At 36.5% G+C, this 24,082-nt stretch overlaps 1 protein-coding gene across 1 annotated transcript in view; it reads left to right on the forward strand.

Moving 5' to 3' along the window:
• The first annotated feature begins 666 nt into the window (after nt 1-666).
• ADRA1B (adrenoceptor alpha 1B) overlaps nt 667-24,082 on the forward strand; it is a 105,280-nt gene continuing 81,864 nt past the window's right edge. Inside the window, exon 1 of the mRNA XM_074291955.1 lies at nt 667-800. The gene's annotated coding sequence lies outside the window, so the exon portion shown is untranslated. The remainder of the gene's footprint in view (nt 801-24,082) is intronic.

Consider the following 24,082-nt stretch of genomic DNA (forward strand, 5'->3'; position numbering starts at 1 on the left):
AGAAAGTATTTTGAATTTCCTTTTCTAGCTCATTGTACAAATGAAGAAACTCAGGCAAACGGGGTTAAATGACTTGTCCAAAGTCACACAGCTAGCAAGTTTTTGAGGACATATTTGAACTCAGGAAGATGAGTCTTCCTGACTTCAGGTTCAGCCCTCTTTGCACTGCCCCACCTAGCTGCCCTAAAATGCAAACTTATAAATATAATAAATAGGTACAGAATAATTGAGGGCTAGGAGTAGGGAAAGCATTAACAGCTACAAGGATTAAGAAAGGCTTCATATAGAAGATGGTGCTTATTATTGAGCCTTGAAGGAAACTATCTTGACGGTACTTTTAGAATTTGAAAATCTCCTGGTCTGGATGCAACGGCTAAAATTAAGTCCAATTTTTATTGACTATGGACTGAGAAAATAATCATTCAGAGCCATTTGCTAAGCAAAAAAAAAAAAAAATTTCGTTTCAGTGTATGCATGTCCCACATTATCCCCAAGAATCACAGTTTTGTGCTTACATTCTGCTAAGTATGGCCATCTTAAGAAAAAAATTAAAAACGGAGGTGGGAGGATGGGGGATTCTTCCCATTAGTATCATTCTGTCCAATCATTAACCAAACTGATGAAGCCATGACAGTAATTCAACTGCAAAGTTCACTTTCAGAAAGAAGGGAGGTCTGAAGATCAGAATGGCATTCACAGGAAACTTCTGGAGTCCAGTTGCAATATGAATGAATGCGTAAATCACGGAGAAATTTAAGAGGCTCTATAGGGAGGCCGTGAGTCTGGAATTAGCGCATTCGGTGAGTACAAAAACTTCTAGCTGATTGGACTCAAAAATGAAATCCACTTTCTGAAAAGGTTTGGTTGTTGAAAGTTGGCCCGGCCTCATTTGTTTTTCTCTGGCCCTTATGCAATCTTGTGGGATGCGGAGTCAGAAAGTCATAAATCACTCATGGCTGTGAAAAATCACCGGGTGAGGCAGATGCAGCTTCAACTGAAAGGGGAAACATTTGCACAAAACCCAAAAGACAACGTCACTCATTTGGTTCATAACTCACATTGGTATGAATTCCTACCCTTAGCACCATTTCTCCCACATTTGTTTGGGGCCTGGGCTTTGTTTGGTTTCCAATGGAGCCTGAAAAATGGCCTGTCACAATCAATCTACATTGATAGTATCTCTCAGTGGCTTTGGGGGATAATTTCCTAGCTTGTGACTTTTAATGGCTCTACTGAAGCTAAGAGCCCTCATTATCAACTAGGTCCTAATTTTGTGAATAAACACAGGAAAGGTCACCTGTGGCATAAGGGATACCAGCCAGGCTTTCCCTTCCCTTCCCTCCAAAAATCTCTCCCCTAACACCCACCCCCTTTTATGGTCAATCAACAAGCATTTATTAAGAGTTTCCTACGGACTATACTAAGTGCTAGGCTGAAGAGAAAAATAAAAGCAATTCCTTGACCTCAAGAAGCTCACATTCTAATGGGAAAGACAAAAAGTAAATAATCATATGTATACATGTGTATATTGAATGGATTGTGATATGTGTATATGTATATATTTAAACATGTATATACCATATATAATTGTATTTATAAAGTATATCAGAGTAGTTGAAGGTATTCTAAAGGGGAAGGCATTTGTCTAGATTTTTCCTATTAGCAATGCATTCATTGTTTTGAGGTTTCTCTTCATTTTTTAGATAAAAATGTTTGTGGTAGTACTAATACTTTAATCTCCTTTATCAGTTATTAATGCCTTTAGGATAAATTTGTTTTTCATATTTTTCTACAATGTAAGAATATCTCCCTCCAGAAATATATTTAATGTAGAAAAAGGAAAGAAATTGGGAGTAGATAATAACACAAGAATGGCAAAAGAGTTGGGGAAACATGCATGTGGGGGATTTGGGGAAGCTTATACAGCATAAAGAAGCTAGAAAAAGATAGCTGTAAGGGAAGAAATAAGACCATAAATACAAGCAGCCTGACTAACCATTTTGTCTTGCCCTAATAACATCAATTTAATTAAAATCAATTGTATTTCTTGTAATAGTATTACTTAGAAGCAATAGAGTACTAGGAATAAAGAGACCTGGTTTCTAGTGCCACTTGTGTCATTAACAGTTATGTAACTCTAAATAAATAATTTCAGCTCTCTCAACCTCAGTTTCCTCCTTGATAAAATAAGCAAATCATACTAGAATATCTTGAAGGGCTTAAATTTTATTTTCAACTTACCCGCTGGGAAGTATTAAATTCAGAGATCAGTTTTTTATTACTCTTTAGTCTTGAAGCTTATTAAAAAAAACAAATTCAGCCCTATCTTAGTTTATAATAAAACTCTCCTTTTCTCATCCTCATTTAACTTTCATTTTCTTGTATTTTATCAGCAGAGGTGTTGATGAGTTTTCTCCAAAATGATCCTCACTGCTTGTTCTTTTTTCTAATCTTGCATCTGATTAGAGTGACCAGATACCCCAGTTTTCTATTAATCTAACGGCTTCCAAGATAGTCATTTGGAGAGTTAATTTCTTCCCAATTAATTGCAAATTTAAAAAAAATTTTATTCAGTAGATTTTATGGTATAAAGCATAGGAAATTATAGTTTAATAGCAAAGTTATATGGTTTGAAACAAAGGAAAGCATGGAGTATGTTCTTAAATAATATTTTCAGCATATTCTTGTTTTTTTTCCTTATATTCTACTGAAATGTGCACCATAGGAAAGTACAGAATTAAATGAAGTTGGAGAAAATAATTTATTATTTTAAAAAATTTATCTACGGAAACTGGAAATCTCCCCACTAACCAATTACTACTCTGTTTTAAACACTAGCCTCTTCCTGCTACATCTGTAAAATATGGATACTCCTTGGAGGGGTAAAAACATGCACATAAAGTCTTAGACTCAGGATAAGAAGGGACTTTGGATGTCTTCTAAGACAGTCTTTATATAACACATAAGTCAAGTACCCTCTAATATTTTCCCTGAAACGTGCTTGTCGGATAATAAATCTAAAGCCAGAAGCTACTTCTGAACCCATCTAATCCATTCCACTCCAACCCACTCATTTTATAAGTGAGGCAGGTACAGGGATTTGCTCTAGGTCAATGTCAAACTCAAAGAGAAATGGGGGCCATTGAACCTTAAATATAGATATCTGTAAACTGTACATTGACTTAGAAAACTACAAATCAACATTATGTATGCTCTATTGTATTTTTATTTATTTTGTTTAAAATTTTCCAATTACATTTTCTTCTGGTTCAAGTCACATTTGGGAATATGATGGTATCATCCAACAGCTCTGCACCTGGTCACACAGGTATCAAGGTTCTCTTGCTCCTGAATCAATGCTCTTTCCATTGCACCACACTGTTAAGTGGGCCTCTGCTTGGACACCTTAGGGAGACTGAGCTCTCTGTATGTCTGCTGGAGGAACCCTGAAAGTGAAAACCAACTTAGGTCATGTTCTAATTCTATTAAAGACCAATCTCCCCTTGGGCCTCTCTTTCTTCTGGGTTTTAAAAACTGCTTTTGCTTGCTATTGAAAGGACAGTAGGAACTGGACCATTGTGGAATCAGAGAATATTAAAACCTGAAGGTCATTTAGTCCAATCTCTTCATTTTATAGCTGAATGAACAGAGGTCTGGAATGGAGAAGTGACTTTGGCAAGATAATGGTAGGATTTGAATCCAAGTCTCCCAACTTTTAGTCAGATGCATGATGTTATACCCAACTTGATTTATTTCATCTGTTGTTTCATGGCTAGTTTTCAAATGGGTCAAATGAATGATAAACCTGGATATCACTTGCATCCTGTTTAACTGCTAGGTTTAGTGTTTTTTTTGTTTTTGTTTTTTTGGGTTTTTTTGGCTCATCATTATTAGCACTTGTAGCAATAGTCATATAGTAAAAATAGAATGTTGGGGTAGGAAGGAAAAAAAACACAGGATCACAAAATTCCCAGATTGGGAGAGACCTCACAGACCATGTAATCTAACCTAAAATAAATGAGAATTTTCTCTCCAATCTCCCCAGTAAGGAATCATCCAGCCTTTACTTAAAGTCTACCATGGAGAGGCAACCCTCCACTTCCAAAGGCAGCCCATTTTGGATAGCCCAAATTGTCAAGAAAGTTTTGTTTCTTTTAAAAGAGATAATACTTCCATGAATCTTTCCAACACATTTTTTCCATAACAACAATTTACCTTTCTATGAAGAAGCATTTCTATTTACTGCACTAGCAGATCTGTAAATCATCCTAAAACAGATAACTCCAAAATAATTTTTGAATCTTAGAAATCATTTTTTCCAACCCTTATTTTATAAAGCATAATATACATAGTAGGTAGCCATCTAATAACAATTGACTGGCCCATCTGTGGCATCCTGACTATCTCATCTCCAAGGGATATTGTGACTTCTTGTCTTTATGAGGAGCAAGAGGAGGGCCTTGAACTGTCACTACCCACTCGTCTACTTTTGGTGCCGGCAGTATTGCTTTCAATGATCATTTTGCCAAGCTCATTTCCTGATAGGACAACGAGTATGATTTTAGCAACTGTGTGGTGGACCTCATTGTCTACATGGCCTCCAAGGAGTAAAGTGGAAAGCCATGGATCTTCATCCCCAGCCAATAAAAGGAGTGGTTTGGAATCCACATCCCTAACCTATATTGCTCTACTGGGGATCTGATGCCCCATTCACATCCTTGTCCCAAAGCCAATCATGTAGTGGGGGGAAGGGGGAGAAGCTTAGAATCCTAGGCAGTGTACTATCAATAAAAATCATTATATTAAAGGCAAAAAAAGGAGGATCCTAGTGAGATGTCTCATCCATCATCAAAAAGAGTATTGGGTTAGAATTATATCCATCTACCATACATCAAATAAAATATGTGTAGTCATGGTAAAATGCTTTCTTTTTAGGGTCAAAATAAAGGCCATTTCCCCTGGTCACTCTAAATGGAAGGGTAACAGCTTTCTCTTGTCAACTAAACTTCCGACAAATTCTTGTCACACACACACACATACATTTTGGTTAGTAAGCAAACCTATTTATCCAAGTAAATAGTAAGTAAACATCAGGGAAGTGATGCAAATTAGAGTAGACAATAGAAATATAAGAATAAATAAGTTCTTTAACTCAGGAATGAGATAAAATCTCAATTCTTCCAAAGAAAGAATAAGCTCATCAATCTCACTGTCTCATCAAGAAATCTTCCCTCCAATCTCTAGGATTGGAGGCACTGAGAATCAAGGGCTTTGAGAATTCAGCATTCCCATATGTCTTAGCTCTTTGGGGAATTTCTCAGCTGCCTTTCACAAGTTTATACCTGGACCTTCTCACTCTTGTCTCAAATTCCAATTCTTGATCTCTTTGCTTAAAGTTTCTCCACTCCACATAGCATCTGGTACTCAGGACTCCTTTGGCTGATCAGAAGTCATCTCCCATCTGGTATGCAGCAAAGTTGCAGGGCTGTCCTTCAGAGAACTGACTCAAAGGCAACTTTAGAATTTTGGGTATTTCAGAAGGCACTTGTCCAAAGATAATAACAAATACACAAAGTGGATCCTGATTAGCTATTCAGAACCATTAACACTGGCCATTTGGTTTTCCATGAATAAAATTTACTAAAAAGACCCAATAAGCAACAGAAAAGAAACAAACAATAGTCATGTTATTCTGGGTTTTAAAGCATATTGTTGGGAAGATAGAACCTATATTCATTTTATATGAATAATTTCTAAAGTATGACAGTCTATAATAAGACAGTATGGCCTTCTATGGAATTGGAGACAATTTAGCTTAGTAAATTTTTGCACAATCCTAGGCACGTAAATGATGGTAACAGTGCAAATTCAGTTCCATGTGCTTTTAGGGTTCAGAAACTTTTCCTCTGAAATCTAGATAATTTCTTATAAGTCATCAGCAAAAGCCTGTAGCCTGTCTAGTGGGGAAAGGAAAGGGGAAACCAACAGAGTTTATTTTCTTCACCTTTTCAACTCTCCCTCTCATGGCTCAGTTTCCTCCCTGATACTTTAATCTTAGCCCTTAACCCTCAAGGTACCTCCATTGGAGTCCCATTCTTTCTATAGTCATTTCCCTATCCTTAACATATGCTTCTTTCCATCCCCCAAAGTAGCTACTCTCTGAGAAGCAGTGATTTAATTTGATAAAATAATTCTCATTAATGTGCTAAATAGTTACTCTCAGGCAAATTTAATCTTGTAATAATGATTTAATTCTATAGTGATGCACGTCCTCTGTCCTAGGCACTGTGCTAGTCTGGTTGCTAAGAGATATATTTTAGGGTAGGGGAAATTTCAGAACAATCCAGAACATTATAATTGGATTAAGGTTTGACTCTGTTTGTATATTTAAAGGGGAAGGAATTGTGGAATTTGGGAGAGGGTGCTGTTTGGTTATAAATAATTGTTTTTTTGATCTCAGTAACCTTTTGATTCATATTAAATGATGATAAAAAAGTGGTAGTGATAATTTTGTATTGCTTCCTCTTAGCTTATTTTATAATCAAGACTAGCTTGACCATTTTAGTGTTAATTTGAACTGATAAATGAGCAATGGAACTACCAGATTCTATAACAACATCTAATAAGTTTACTAGTGACTAACAATTCTTTTGCACTTCCGTGGTCTGTCACCTTTTTGATGTGGGTACCCCCTCCATTGCTGTAGATGCTAACCAATCAATACTTTCTCATCCATGTGTAACTCTGTGCCCACACAATCTGCCAAAGACCTTCCTCCAGTTTTTTTAAAAATAATTTGTTGACACTGATGGAGTTGACCATACATCTTATATTTTTCTCTCCTTGAATGACTAACATCCCTATTCCTGGATGACATCCCTTTGTCTTACATTCAGTGAGGTCATCATTGGAACTAGAGTACAAACTATCTATTCCCCATAATGCATTACTTCTGAAGAATACTTTAGCTGCATCTCAGAAATTTTGGTATGTCTCATCAGTAACATTCCCTTTCAGGAAGTGACTAATTGTTTCAAAGATTTTATTCTTTGACCCCTCTCATTATTCAGGATGTCATTATAAAGTTTCCATTTATATCTTTGCCTTTTCCTCATATTAATTATTATTTTATTTTGTATGGTCTATAAAGTATATATTTAGTATATTTTTACATTTATTTATAATTTCTGAGCTCTAGCACAAGGTTTGTCAGTTAAATATTAAGCACCTATTATGTGCTAAACATTGCGCTAACTGCTGGGGATACGAAAAGAGGCAAAAAATAATCCCTATCTCAAGGAAATTACGATCCTAATGGGAGAGACAAGAAAATAAATAAATATAAACAAGCTATATACAGGAAAAATAAGAAATAATTTAAAGATGGAAAATAGTATAATTAAAAAGGGCTGAGAAATACTTCACATTTGAAGAGAACCTTTTAGTTCAAGGCAAATCAGGAAGCAGAGATAAGGACAGAGAACATTCCAGGTCCAGAAGATAGCCAAAGAAATGCCCAGATCTGAAAGATGAAGTTTCTTATTCATAGAACAGCAAGGAGATGTGTCACAAGTTTGAAAAGCATGAGACAGAGAATAAAACTAGAAAGATAGAAAGGGGCTAGATCATAAAGGGCTTTGAGGGCCCAACAGTAGATTTAGAATTTGATCCTGAGGAAAATTGGGAACCATTAGAATTTATTAAGTAGAGGAATGACATAGTCAGACTTGTGCTTTAGCAAAATCACTTTGGCAACTGAATGGAGGATGCAATGGAGTGGGGGAGACTTGAAACAAGCAATAATCCAGGCCTGTGGTGATAAGAACCTATTACAGAGTGATGGCAGTGTCCAAGGAGAAAAAGGGGAATATCTGAAAGTTGTTGGCAAAGGTAAAATTGATAGGCCTTAGTAATACATTGGACATGAGAGATAAGAGATAGTAAGGAGTCAAAAGTGACACCTACATTGTTTAGTCTGAGAGACTGAGGATGCTTAGGGAAGTAAGGAGAAAGAAGAAGACTTAAGGAAAAAAAATTATGAATTCAGTTTTGGACATGATGTTTTAAGATATTTACTGGACATCCAACTCAAGATGTCTGGAGATGTGAGTCTAGAAGTCACCAGGTAGGTTAGAGAAGGTTAAGTATATTTGAGAATCATTCATATAGTGATAATAATTAAATCCATAAGAGCTGATGAGATCACCAAATGAAGTAGTAGAGAAGGAGAAGAGAAGAGGTCCCAGAGCAGAATCCTATGGAACATGTATGATTAGAGAACATGTTCTGGGCAAAGGTCTTTCAAAGAGACAGATGGAATGATCTGATCAATTTTTGTCAAGGTACTATGTAATGCTATGAAAAATGTATATTCTTAAATGTACCCATTCAGAATACACCATAAATGTTTCAGATCTAATTGTCTAATTTTTTTTATGTTATATTTGACCACCTTAGGAAAAAAGTCTCCTACAATAATTGTCTTATTCGTTATATCTTTTTGCATTTTTATTAACCTTTTATTTTATGAATTTAGATGCTGTGCAAATTAGTTCATACATATTTAGTATTGATAATGGTTCAATGTCTATGGCTTCTTTAAGGATGATGTACTTTCCCTAGGTATTGTCAGTTGTGTTTTGTTTTGTTTTCTTTGCTTTGATAGCATGATTATTATTCCTGCCTTTTGGAGATATACCTGATGTGTAGTAAATTTTGTTTCAGTCTCTCATTTTTCATTCTCTATTTGTCCTTACTCTTAGTTGTATTTTTTCATATACAACAGATTGTTGGGTTTTGTTTTCTTATCCATCTGTTACTGTCCTTTTCTTAAATTCTTAAATAATTCAAATTAAATATGAATTATGATTGTTAGCTTATGTTTTCCTCCATTTACTTCTGTCATATTATGCTTTTTTTGAGAACTGTTAAATATAAGGAGAATTTGACTTTTTCCATTTCCATCTACAGAAAAAAAAACTAGGAGTAACAAGTAGATGTTCCAGGCAGATTTAGGCTCTTTATAAGGAAAAAAGAACCTAAATAACATCTATTTAGTATTCTTCTCATATTACTAGACTGATTAATGTCTCCATTAAGGGAGATTGAGGAAGGATCCTATCTGTATTCTAGCTTGTTAAATTGGAATTGCCAATATATTTCTGTAGAAATTTTCTAACTAAATCCCACTGAGCACTTTATTAAGAGTTAAACAGTGATGAACAATCTGGAAGGACAGTACCCCCTGAGACCATTAAGCCTATTCCATCATCAATTTTATTAAAGGAAAGAGAAAGAAAGGTGGTAAAACGGGGAAAAAACACTAATTCTGGAGGAGAAGGGTTCAAATTCTATCTGTGATGCTAACTAGGTGCAAGTAACTTAACCTCTGTGGGCCTCAGTTTCCTCGACTTTAAAAAAAGGAAATTGAATTGGAAATGCACTTGAAATTCTAATTCTACAAAGTATCTGATGAAATCCATAGTTTCATTTCCTTCTCTCCCAAACAAATTTCTACCACTACTTTATACACATACTCTCAACCTCCACTCTAATTAGCTTTTCTCTCCCTCACAATAGGGCTTCATCACCAACCAATTCTTATCCTTGACCTTCTTAGATGTCAGCCAGGCGCCTATTATTCATGATTTTATTGACATTTCTTCTAAATCCCAGAAGACAATTGTGACTCAAATAATTTGTCACTGCAGGACTAGTCTCTACACAATACAGTAAGTGGAGTTCATATTAGTTTCTCTCTAGCACTTTCTAACTGAAGATTTCAGATAACTTTTAATTAAATTACCTGCATGCAAACACTCTGGTTCCTACTTTGATTGCCTCAGGAATAGAGTTAAGCAACTTGGCTGGGGTCAATCAAGGACCCAGATTCCTTTACTTTCTACCCAGCATGGAGTCTACAAGTTCACAAAAAGTTATCTTAGCAAAGGCTCATGACGGCAATGACTGGTCAGTGTCCCCAGTGCAAAGATCATCATGTACTGACTGACCCATAAAACTTGTTGGCAGCTAAAATTAAATAGCTTTTCTGTGCTGGCCAAGTTTTTTTCTGCATAGGGCCTCCCTTGGGTCTCTCATGGGGTATTTTTTCTTTGGTCGATTCCAAAGAATAATAGGACATCTAACTTGAGAATCCAGAGAATTTGCCTCCAAGCTCCACCTCCAGCTCAGCTTTTAATGAGATCACAAGGAAAGTCACCAATACCCAGAATTCCTTATGTCTAATGAATGGACTTTGCTTGCTGAAGGAAGGTTTCCTACTTTGGCCCAACATCTTTATTTGGTTTCCAGGTTCTCTCCTTCTCCTGCACACTACAACAGATGTGGTAGGAGTAGGTCTCTGGGATTCAGCCTTGCATTTTGAAAAGCAGCCCATCTGGACAAGGCCCCTTCCTAAAAGGGACACATGATAGAGTTTCTGGGGAGGAAGCCTAGGGTCATAAATCAAGGCTCATTGTTTGGCTCCTCAGCAGTTCCTTCTCCAATGACTCACCCTTGCCAGCAGCTGAGCTACATCTATCAGTAGCGTTTGTTCAAAGGAAAGCACTAAACAAAACAAGACTTGAAGCCCCTACTTCTGCAGCTGGGGGCTGATACTGTCTCAGAGTGCTAAGGTCAACCAAGGGCAGAGCTGATATCTCTGGGTAACATTGATCCCCAGCTGGTTTATGCAGGTCAACGTAAACCTGCCCCAAAGGCCTCCAGACACTGACTCTGAGTATCCTACTGAAAGCCAGAGCTGGAGCCTGGAATCCTATGACTTTGTCTGGCTGCTATTTCTAATTCTTGTATGATATTGGTTCAGTTGGCTACTTCATACTTTCTCCGCAGAAACCAAAAAGAAAATATCTTATCCTTATGTATGGCCCCAAATTAACACCCTATGTTTACAAGGAGAGGGTTCATTTTGGGGGGTTGGGGGACACTTTGTTTAAAAATTTTACACCATCTGATCCAAGGATTCCACTCCACACTCCCAAAAGAGATTTAAGTATATCTTTTAGGTTGTATCTCCAACCAGGATTTGCTCTAGAAGCATTACAATTTGATTCACAAATAAGTTTCAAAGCAAAAAGGTAAGGGAATTTAGCTTTCCATGCAAGAAGTTGGGCTAAAATTTTGAACATAGAACAAGCTTTCTTTAACACAAAGGATTGTTGTGAGGTCCAAATGAGATCATATATGCAAACTTTAAAGAGCTATATAAATGTTAGCTATTTCCAAAAGAAAGATGCATATTCCCATTCAGTCAAAAGACTGTTCTTCCTTTTCTGACCTCCCCCAGGGACCTATATGATCTTGAGACTTATACTATCCTCAGGTCAGAGACCCTATTCTGCAGTAAAGCTCTCAAGGGCATTAGAATGTATTATTTTTCTCCCTCTCTAGCAGATCTTTTTTGTATTGGGACTTTTACAATATCCATAACTCATTGTACTAATATAGGGCAAGGTTCAAGTTTGTTCCTCCACATCATAGCTCTGTCCCTTACTGTACTATTTGGCTCCAAATCCTGACTGGTCTAAAGCTGGCTTTCCACTTATTTTAACTTATTCAAAGTATTTTCACATCTATTATCTTCTCTGATCTTCATGACAACCCTGTGAAGTAAGCATGTTGTTCTCTTTTTTAATTTTCTTAATCAACCTTTTTTTTAAAAAGCAGTTATCTACAGCCAGAGAAGGAACACTGGGAAGTTAATGTAAATTGTTAGCATTACTGTCTATCTACCCAGGTTACTTATACCTTCGGAATCTAATACTTAATGTGCAACAAAAAAAATGGTATTTACACACATATATTGTATCTAGGTTATATTGTAACATATGTAAAATGTATGGGATTGCCTGTCATCTAGGGGAGGGAGTAGAGGGAGGGAGGGGATAATGTGGAAAAATGAATACAAGGGATAATGTTATAAAAAAAATTACTCATGCATATATACTGTCAAAAAATTTTATAAATAAAATTAAAAAAAAAAAAAAGCAGTTATCAAGGGGCAGCTAGGTGGTGAAGTAGATAGAGCACCAGCCCTGAATTCAGGAGGACCCGAGTTCAATCTGGTCTCAGACACTTAACATGTCCTAGCTGTGTGACCCTGGGCAAGTCACTTAACCCCAGCCTCAGGGGGAAAAAAAAAGATAATATTTGTAAGATGCTTAGCATATTGAGGCTTTGGCCCTTTTCCCCTTATCCCCTTAGAGAATTACCTGGGACATTGAGAGATTAATTCACTTGCCTACAGATTCACTGCTTGGGATAGATGTAGCTTGGTCCCAGATCTTCCCATTTCTGGTCAGCTCATCTAAAATATGAAGTAAATGTTTGGGAAAGTTAATACTCAATAAACTCATTCATTCAATAAAATGATATACATTTAGTATATACAAAGTTCTATAGCAAATAAGTGCTTGTCAAGGAAAATGAGTGATCTCAGGTTTTGATGGATAAGATGACTTACTCATGATTGTGCTAAAAATGTGTCACAAAGCCATAACTAGGAACCAAGTTTCTCAAGGACTATTCTCCTGCCAGGTTTGGGATTATTTGTTTAAAAGGTGGAGTTATGAATTTATCTAATCATTCTGTATTACAATTTGGATTTGTGCTATTAAAAATGTCCATTCTTTTTGACCCAGAGATTCTACACTAGATACATACTCCAAGAAGATCGAAGAATGGGAAAAAAAGTTGACTATATCAATAATCAATCATTAAACATTAATAAATGTCTGTAACAGACACTGTGCTAAGTTGGTCATAGAAAAAGAGAAAAAGCACCCTCAAAGCACTCAATCTAATGAGAGAGATAATGTGCAAAAAAATGTATATAAAGCAAACTATATAAAAGATAAATAGGAAATAATCAACAGATGGAAGGCATTAGAATTAAGAAGGGTTGGGAAGGGTTCAAATAAAAGATGGAATTTTAATTGGGATATACAGGAAGATAGGAAAGTCAGTAGTTGGAGATGAAGAAGAGGAACATTTCAGGCCTGGGGTACAAAGAACATTCCCAGAGCTGAGAGATAGAGTGCCCTATTAATGAAATACCCAAGAAGCAAGTGTCACTGAATGGAAGAGTTCATGATGAAGTTAAGAAGGTTGGTTGAGAAAGAATTTGAATGCCAAACAGAATATTTTATATTTGACCCTGGAGGCAATAGAGAGCCACTAGAGTTAATTGAGTAACATGATCAAACCTGCATTTTAGGAAAATCATTTTTGTGGCTGGATAGAGAAGGATTTGGGGAGATATTTAAGTCAGGCAGATCTAGCAGCAGACTGTTTACAGTAGTCAAAATATGAGGTGATAAGGGTCTGCACTAGGGTGGTAGCAATGTCAGAGGAGAGAAATGGACATATTTGAAAGATGTTGCAAAGGTGAGATAAAAAGACCTTGGCAACACTTGACTATGAGAGGTGAGAAACAGTGAGGAATACAGGATGATTCTTAAGTTATGAACCTGAAGAACTGAGAGAATGATGTTCCCTTCTATAGTAATTGGGAAGGTAGGAGCCAGGAGAGCTTTTAGGGGAAAGCTAATGCTCCATTTTAATCATACTGAATTTAAGATGTTTACTGAATATCCAGTTTTAAATGTCTGAAATACAGTTGGATATGCAAGATAAGAAGCCAGCAGAGACTTTGAGACAGGATGGATATATTTGAGAATCATCAACTAAACATCAATTAAATCCCTGGGAGATGATCACCAAGTCAAGTAGTATAGAGAGAGGAGAGAAGAAGGTCCAGGAAAGACTCCTGAGGGACATCTACAGTTCAAGAGTGTGTTCTGAAAGAAGATTTAGCAAAGGAAACAGAGTGATTAGATAAGTAAGATAAGAAGCAGAAAAGAGGGGTATCCCAAAATCTTAGAAAGAATAAAATATCAAGGAGAAGAGGATAATCAATAGTATAAAAGACTAAAGAGGTGTCAGGGAGAATCAGTATTTAGAAAAGGTCATTAGATTTGGCAATTAAGAAATCCACTAACTTTGGAAAGAGAACTTTTAATGAAATGATAAGATAGAAACCTGATTGTAAGGGGTTTGGAAGAGAGAGGAAGGAAATGGAGGCACCTATTACAGATAACCTTTTCCAGGAGTTTAGCTACAAAAGGAAGAAGAAATATAGAACAATAGTTAAAGGATGGAAGAATTAAATGAAGATTTTTTTCAAGATGTAAGAGGCACAGACATGTTTATATACAGTGAGGAATAAGTTAGTAGAAAAGGAAAAAGTTGAAATAAGTGGAAAACGTGAGGTAGATATGGAGGAAGCTCTTGGAAGAGATGGAATAAATGGGATTACTCTAACAAGTAGAGGATAAAAAATAAGACTACTTCATCATGTGAGCCAGGGGTGAAGGAAGAGATGCTGACAGAAAACATCTGAGTGATAAGAGATGGGGAAGAGAGAAGAAAAGTGAGGTCACAGAAAATAGCCTCAATTTTTTCCCTGTAAAACATGAGACAAAGTTTTCACCTGAGGAAATGAGGGGAAAGGAATCCATAAAACATTTAAAGATGGATGAAAAGATTGGGAAGAGACAATGCAAAAAAAAAGAGTAAGATAATGAATTGATAAAAAAAAAATTATAATAGAATTGCCTACCAACAACAAGGAACTAGTAGAGGTTGTATAACATAAATTTGTAGTGCACAGGGTATGACTGATTGATTTTTTTTTCCATCTTCATTCAGCAACAAAGGCAGCTAATGATGAGAATGATCCAAGGCTGAGGCTTGACTGTGCATAACTGACAATATTATAAGGAGATTGGGAATTCAAGAGAGTACTATAGAACTGAATTGGTTCACCAATGGAGTTAAGATGGGGGAAAGAGGAAAGAGTGTTTAAGAGAGAGAATTGAGGAGCTGAGGAATTGGGGAGAATGAAAAGTGGGGTTTAATAAGGGCAGACAAAGGGAAAAGGGAAAAGCTAATAGTTATGGTCTACATAAGATCAGGGAAATTCATAATGCTTAAACATAAAGGTGGTACATTTGTGACTGATGACAAGATCAAGAGCATATAACAAAATATCTATGGAAACAAACTGTGGCACGTGAATGTAATAGAACTTTGCAACACAATAAGAAACAACTATGAAGTATCTAGAGAACCATGAGAAGGCTTACATGAAATGATATGGCCAGAAGCAAACAGAGCTAGGAAAAAAAATATACATAGTGACTTCAAGGTAAACAGAAAGAAACATAAAGAAGCCAGATAGCTAATTTAGAGTTTCTATAGAGAAGAAACTAGGATATTGAAGCATTTTTTTTTTTACTTTGATGGGCACCTCCCTTCTCTCCTCTCCTTCCAAATCTTTCCTTCCATTCTCTACCTAATTCTCCTTTATGTGTCAAGATTGCTAGTTTACATTGTTCTCCTGTTTCTACTCGCTTCATTGTGCTTCAGTTCATACAGGTCTTCCCAGGTATCTCTGAAAATTTCCTTTTCATCATTTCTTACATCACAATATCCACCTCTAATCCCTCACATTCATGTATTAGAACTTATTAATGACAACATATTTAATGGTTTTGCAAACCTCAGAGCTATTTAATGTGCTGGGCCTGGAGCCAGGAAGGATTAAGTTCAACTCTGTCCTCATACACCTACTAGTTATGTGACCCCAGGCAAGTCACTTACCTAACCCCTGTTCACTATGTTTCCTTAACTTTAAAATAGGAATAATAATAATGTCTATTTCCCAAGGCTGTTGTAATGATCAAATGGGATGGTAATTGTAAAGTGCTATAGGCACCTAGCTATAGGAAGCCTATATAAATATTAGCTATGATGCTAGTCTTCATTACTGTTATTATTATCATCATTATCCTCATACATTATTGTGCCATTCTTAAAATGCAAATTGAGGTATTAATCAGTCATGTACACCTTAGCATGAATTAGATCTCTTAAATCTATTGTAATTGACTGGGGGGGGGGAGAGAAGAACATCTGGGAATGGATCAATTTTGATTGAGGACTGGGATGTCTGTTTGGGATAAATGGGAAGGAAAGTTCTAGCAGCCACTCCCTTAAGGAAGGCAGACCAGGTGGGGCATTTCAGTGGGAATAAAAAAAAGAACTTAATGTGCAGGAGATACTGAGCAAGTAAGAGGGATCCAGTTTAAAAAAGTATCATAATTTGGGATATGGAGCCAGAGGATGTGGGTTCCAATCTAATGCATGTGACCTTGGGTCTCAATTATCTATAAAATTAGAGCATTATTCTAAATGATATCTAAGGTCCCTTCTAAGTCTAAATCCTAGAATCTAATGGGGAGGAAAGATGAAGGAATTGGGAGAAAGAATTTTCCTGATTATCCTCCAAACCACACCACAGAGAGCTCCTCCTTCTTACAGGTAAAGTTGTCCCTGGAATCTGGATCAGTTTATGTAATTTATCCTGCCTCTTACAGAAACCACACTGTTTACAGAGGCAGAGCTGTACAGTTCCAGAAGTGGAATGTGTATGGTTTTGATCTTAACCATATCAATGGCCTCAGCCCTGCTACGGCATTTTTTGTTGTTGTTGTTGTTTGTTTTGGATAGCTTCTGTGTTTGCTCAGATTAACAGGGAGTTCATGTATATTCAGCCCAGAGAAAGCTTCTTCCGGCACACAAAGTCAAAGGAATGCAGCAAATGTGGTTCTGTCCCTGGTAGACGGCAGGGTCTGCACACTTAAGAATGGCACAGTGGTTTTGGAGGTCTTTGTTACCACAATAAGCTCCTGTGAAAAGTACATTATGGTGGGAATGAAATATTTTGGTTATCTTATCGCTATCCATCACTGAAGCTCCTCAGGAATGATTTTATTCGTCTCCTTGGCTATCCATCACATTGGCTTGAGCTATAAAATAAAGATTCCCCAGGGATGCTGGATCCTGCCCTTCAGCCCAATGCCTCTGTGACTCATCCTGCAAACAGATTTCTATTCCATAGCCTCTAACTGCAAGGGGGGGATGAAAGTGCCTATATGTACATTTCTCTTCCTGCTGTGCATATGTGTGTGTGTGTGTGTGTGTGTGTGTGTATATGTGTACATGAGTCTGTGTGTTTAGTCTGAAAAGGCTGAATCTGTGGCTCTTTTTTTCAGTAGTGAGAAAGAGACAGATGGATGTAGCAGAACAAACACCCCAGCACCAATCAGGAATCCTGACTCCCTGGGGCAACCATGGGCAAAGCATTTTACTGATGAGGACTTTGGTTCTCCAGTTGTAAAATGGCAGGGCTGGACAAAATCATTAGAATTATAATTTAGACCAGAAAAGAATATTAGGAGTCATTGAATTCAACTCCCTCATTTGACAGATAAGAACATAGCTTTTTTTTTTTTTTTTTTTTTTTTTAATGAAAATTAAGGAAAATAAGTGTCTTCCTCAGAGTCATAAACCTAGTGTCAGAGAATTTCAATGCAGTTCTTCCTTAATCCACAATAAATCCTCTACCTTGTGGCAGCTAGATGGCTCAGTAGATAAAGTACCAGCTCTGAAGTCAGGAGGATTTGAGTTTAAATCTGGCCTCAGATACTTGATACTTCCTAGCTGTGTGACCCTGGGCAAGTCACTTAACCCAAATTGCCTCAGAAAAAAAAAATTCCACTACCTCTATGAAGTTAAAATTAGATCATACCAATTCCTTCGTTTGATTGAATAAGATAATGAATATAAAGGTCATTGTAAAATTTTGTTGTTTTTGCCAATAGGTTTTTTCATTTGTGTTTGATACTTCATAGCCCCAATTGGCGTTTTCTTCACAAAGATACTGGGATGGTTTGCCATTTCTTTCTCCAGCTCATTTTACAAATGAGGAAACTGAGGCAAAAACTCAGAGTCAACTAGCTAGGAAGTGCCTGAGACAATTTGAATTCAGGTTCTCCTAACTCCAAGCCTGGAGATCTATCTACTGTGCCACCTAGCTGCCCTAAAAATCTTTAAAACACTTTTTATCATCATCATCATTATTATCATCACCTCCACTGCCACCACCACCACCATCATAATTATTTTACACGTTAAAACAAAAGATGTACAAAATTCTGTCATTTGTCCAGGTAGTACAGGTGACAAGTAAAGCTAAAACTTCAATCTATATTCTACAAATTTAGAGCTTTTTCCACTCCACAAGATTTCTATAATTTCTTTTAGCTTGAAAAATTTTATAATTCTATATTAAAAGCTAGTTTAATCTAAAAATACTAATGACTAAGATGATTTCAAATTAAATTTTCATTAAATACCTACCAGATGCAAGGCACTGTGTAATGGAAGCACCACTTTCTGGATCATGGGTGCTTATAAAAGTTATAACCCACTTGGTGGCTATCAGAACTTAAAGAAGATAATCTTGTCAACACAATTGTGTCTTGTTATTCTCAGAGACTGGTTAAGATTGCTCTCACTACAACTCAAGGTTCTTGAAATCCTTTCAGAGTGGAAACCCACCTGTTATGCTTTCAGTGAAGACAGAGGTAGGAAATGGGGAGAAATGGAATTATGGTTTCTAATGGAAGAAAATTCTTCTGACTGTCCTAGAATTCTAGGGATAAACCCAACTTAATTAAAAGCATGTATCTCACCCACATCCTTAACATCCTGTCAGTCCTATAGGAGTCCTCTTAGATCCAAAAGGAGACTGCCTTTTTCAGAGATCAAGTAAATTCCTTCCACTCATCACAATTGCAAATTGTATGTGGAGTTTTGCTGGAGATAAGTAGCAGAGTCTGTAATCTGTATCCATTGGATAAGAGTAGTTCTTTAGATCAATTTTATATACCTTTGACACTGGGGTACCCCAGGGCAATCAACCAGACCTGGAGAAGTGGACAATAAATGGGGCTCTAAGAATCCTTGCAGTCACCCAGATATGGTGGTCTGGGATTTCTTCTCTGTGTCTTCCCCAGCTGTGTTGGGTATGGCCCTTAATGCCTTATCCTTACTGAGGACATCCATATGGGATCCTTCTCTATTCCTTTCAGGTCTTGTGTGACCCATAATCAGGTCTTGCAATGCTTGGAAACTAGAGCTCAGAACACATCTAAAAGGGAACTTGAATAGAAATCATGCATTTTAAAGATTCAGCTCCCAAGAGATGTATCTTACCCTTCATGACAGAGCAAACTCTCCTATCACTGAGGAACACCACCCTGCAGGGGACCCTTTTGCAGCAGACAGGGATTACAATAGCACTAGGAAGAAAGCCTTAGACCAAGCACTATGTGTGTTCAAAGAGCACTGTTCCTCTTGGCCTCTATCTTCTCCCACCATTCACTCTCACTGCATTTTTTAAACCAATCATTTATATGTCAGTTCACCCAAGATATTTATCCCACATAAAATATCTGCCTTCAATTCATTGTCAAAGTGCCAGTCACCATTTGTTTTACACTAGTTATGAATTATAAATATATGTGTATATAATGTATTATAATATATAATGATATATACTCTTTATGTTTATATAAATAAATTTATTGCATTTATTGCAGCCCACATCCATCAATAGCGTTTCTCCTATGTACTTCCTGTGGGGCTGCCTATTCTCTCCTTTCACTGAAACATGTTGTACCCCATTCTTCCCACAATGCTGGCAAAAAGGTGAAGCATCTAGATAGTGTTAGTGGATAAAGCACCAGCCCTGAAGTCAGGAATACCTGAGTTCAAATCCAGCCTCAGACACTTGACAATTACTAGTCGTGTGGACCTGGGCAAGTCACTTAACCCTAATTGCCTCACCAGCCCCCCCAAAAAGGAAGAAAAATGAGGAAATAAAAACCAATCCTAAGGAATTTATGACCAGAGGAGAACTAGAGATCATTGTTGATCACAAAATAGAAGATTTTGATTACATCAAACTAAAAAGTTTCTGTACAAACAATACTAATGCAAACAAGATTAGAAGGGAAGTAACAAATTGGGGAAATAATTTTACAGTCAAAGGTTCTGATAAAGGTCTCATTTCCAAAATATATAGAGAACTGACCCTAATTTATAAGAAATCAAACAATTCTCCAATTGATAAATGGTCAAAGGATGTGAACAGACAATTCTCAGATGATGAAATTAAAATTATATCCACTCATATGAAAGAGTGTTCCAAATCACTACTGATCAGAGAAATGCAAATTAAGACAACTCTGAGATACCACTACACACCTGTCAGATTGGCTAAGATGACAGGAACAAATACTGATGAATGTTGGAGGGGATGTGGGAAAACTGGGACATTAATGCATTGTTGGTGGAGTTGTGAAAGAATTCAGCCATTCTGGAGAGCAATCTGGAATTATGCCCAAAAAGTTATCAAACTGTGCATGCCCTTTTGGGCTTATATCCCAAAGAAATACGGAGGAGGGGAAAGGGACCTGTATGTGCCAAAATGTTTGTGGCAGCTCTTTTTGTTGTAGCTAGAAACTGGAAGATGAATGGATGTCCATCAATTGGAGAATGGTTGGGTAAATTATGGTATATGAAAGTTATGGAATATTACTGCTCTATAAGAAATGACCAGCAGGACGAATACAGAGAGGTTTGGAAAGACTTACATCAACTGATGCTGAGTGAAATGAATAGAACCAGAAGATCGCTGTATGCTTCAATGTTATATGAAGATGTATTCTGATGGAAGTGGAGATCTTCAACATAAAGAAGATCCAACTCACTTCCAGTTGATCAATGATGGACAGAAATAACTACACCCAGAGAAGGAACACTGGGAAGTGAATGTAAATTGTTAGCACTACTGTCTATCTACCCAGGTTACTTATATCTTTGGAATCTAATACTTAACGGGCAACAAGAAAATTGGATTTACATACATATATTGTATCTAGGTTATACTGTAATGCCTGTAAAATGTATGGAATTGCCTGTCATCTAGGGGAGGGAGTAGAGGGAGGGAGGGGATAATTTGGAAAAATGATTACAAGGGATAATGTTATTTAAAAAATTACTCATCCATATATATTGTCAAAAAAAATTTATAATAAAGTGACTTTGTTTTCAATTAAAAAAAAAAAAACAATCCTATAGGAAAGATTCATGAGTCATAGATTTAGATCTTTAAGAGATATTTATAGAGCCAGCTCTGTTGGTTTACCATTGAAAAATCTGAAAACCCACTTGCCTTTTGTTGTACTTATACCAAACAGCAGAGATGGATTTTGAACTCAGATCTTCCAGCTTACAAACCATCATGATTTCTATTATATCATTCTGCGTCGATGGTTTTGAAGTATTAGAAGACCTGATAGGGCTGTTGGTGATTTAGAGACAGAGATCAATTCATATCTAGTGTTTAGTAGAAATTTAGCCAGTTGTTGCCAAAATGTTTCTATAGCCCTCACACGAAGCTTTGTTCAAGTATTCTAGCTAAAGGGCTAGCAGGAGGCTCAAATATTACCCAAGAGGCTCCTAAAGGATTATTTCTTTCAAAGTTTAAAGTAAATAAGAGTATTCCTTCTAGAATTATGGCTTAGTACCCAACAAAGTAAGATTTTGGTTTTGCCTTAATGTTACCCAAACATAATGAGGTCCCTCAATGGCCTTCAAATTACTTCATTTTTGAAAGAATGACTTCACTTCCAGCCTAAAGATCCCTGATAAAAGAGCAAGGCTTAGTTGCTTAGACTGGAAGAAGGAAACCTGGGTCTTAGACCATTTTCTGGCAATTTAGCTGTATCCTACCAACCTCAAAGTTTTAAGGAAAGAGTTTGTCAACCATAAAATAATATATATTGTAATTAGAATTTATACAATATTTAAAGCTTGCTTTTCCCCAATCACATGTAAAAACAATTTTTAAAATTCATTTTTTCAAAGTTTGGAGTTCCAAATTCTGTTCTTCCCTCCTCTCAAAGAGGGTAAGCAATCTAATATAGGTAATACATGTGCTAATATGTAAAACATATTTCTATTTTAGACATTTTGTGGGAGAGAGGAAGGAAGGAAGGAAGGAAGGAAGGAAGGAAGGAAGGAAGGAAGGAAGGAAGGAAGGAAGGAAGGAAGGAAGGAAGGAAGGAAGGAAGGAAGGAAGGAAGGAAGGAAGGAAGGAAGGAAGGAAGGAAGGAAGGAAGGAAGGAAGGAAGGAAGGAAGGAAGGAAAGAAGGAAGGAAGGGAAGGAAGGAAAGTATACACTTCTGTCTGTATTTAGATGCTTTCATTTCTTTCTCTGGAGGCAAGTAGCATTTTTCATCTTGAGTACTTTGAAATTATCTTGGATTATTGTATTTCTGAAAATACCTAAGTCATCTACAATTGTTCATCAGACAATATTGTTATTACTGTGTACCATGTTCTCCTGGTTCTACTTATATCAGTCTTACAAATATTATATTCTCACAACTCTGGGAGATAGATGCTATTATCCTTATTTTACAGATGAGAAAACTGAGATACACAGAAATTGAGCGAATTGCCCAGGGTCACACAGTTGTTCTGTGACTAGATTCAAACTCCTGTCTTCCTGACTCCAGTTGCAACACTGTGCCACTTGCTGCCTCTGCTGTTGATAATGATAGTGGTGGTAGTGGTGATGATGGTTATAATGGTAATGAAGATAATGAGGAGGAAATGAGGTCTATTTACTCAACATTGCCTAGCAGAGCTAATCCAGTGACTTTCCATCACATTCTAATTGTAAAGAACCGATTTAATGATAAGAAAACTTCATAATGTAGTGTTCAAGAATATTTGGAATAGATCTAAAAGTCCAGATGTTTAACTATATGATAGGTATCAAGTATTTATGACAATAGGGGACAAGAATAATTAAGAATAATAGATTTCAGATTGCAGACTTCTGTCCCCAAAAAGGTGGGAAAGAAGACAAGGAATTCATGAATCCATATTTTTTTCCCAAGAAATTTTATTTTGTACTCTAAATAACAAATATCTGACAATTTTTTCATAACTCTGTGATTTTAGACAAACTACTTTTCACCTTCCCTCTTGCCAAATCAATTTCCTTCTCTATAAAAATGAAGACATTGTATTAAATGGTTCCTCTCACCTCATCTACCCCTGATTTTATAATGAAGTTAGGTGGTTTAGTGGATAAGGTTCTAGATCTAGAGGCAGGAGAGTACTTACCTCCTCAGATTGTTGTGAGTTAAAAATGAAATAGTATTTGTAAAATGCATCTAGCTAGCATGGATAGTTTGCTGGGCCTGGATTCAGGAAGACCTGAACCCAAATCAGACCTCCAGTGCTAGCTATGTGGCCCTGGGCAAATCACTTCCCTATTTGCCTCAGTTTCCTCATCTGTAAAATGAGATAGAAAAGGAAATGGCAAACCCCTCCAGTATCTTTGCCAAGAAAACACCAAATGGGGTCACAAAAGTCAGATATGACTGAAAACAACTAAAACAAAAACAATTTCCAACCAAAGCAGGATACAAATGCAGATTATTACTATTTTTTGTTACTTATTGAATTCTAAAGATAATATCTTCCTTATTGGACTATAATAGACTGTGTTGACTTAAGGACTAATATGTATATAAATACATGGCTACAGTGTTAAATTGTTCCCTTCTTGTTGAAAACAAGGCCTGACTTGTGAAAAAAGTTATTTAAACTATGTGGCAATGAAGAAATAAAGCCACTTCTATACCCAGTCAGTACTAAATTAACTATTTATTGTTGCTAATCTACAGAAAGCAATATGTCTTGAAACGAACACTGGTTTTGGATTTAGAGGACTTGCATTTAAAACTGGGTCAACCTGTGTGACTCTGGACAAACCACTGTTCCCCACTGGGGCAATGAATGCTTGCTTTCCATACAAGAATCTATGATTGCCAAAAAAATGTGTATTTCTATAAAAATAAAAGGATTTCTGCATGGTCGATTAGATTTAATGGTTGAGACAGTTGAAGAAGCAGAGTATCATGTTTATTCAAAGATCAATCATTATTGTGGGCAAAAAAAAAGCAAGAATTCCAAAATTCAGTTTTTTATATGAAACCCTTCTATGACATGGGTTGCCTTTAGTACATTAGAATATTCTTCTAATCCCCATCACTAATAATCCATGTACTTTAAA

The sequence above is a fragment of the Sminthopsis crassicaudata genome, chromosome 2 (assembly GCF_048593235.1).
Source record: "Sminthopsis crassicaudata isolate SCR6 chromosome 2, ASM4859323v1, whole genome shotgun sequence".
Classification (NCBI taxonomy): Eukaryota; Metazoa; Chordata; class Mammalia; order Dasyuromorphia; family Dasyuridae; genus Sminthopsis; species Sminthopsis crassicaudata.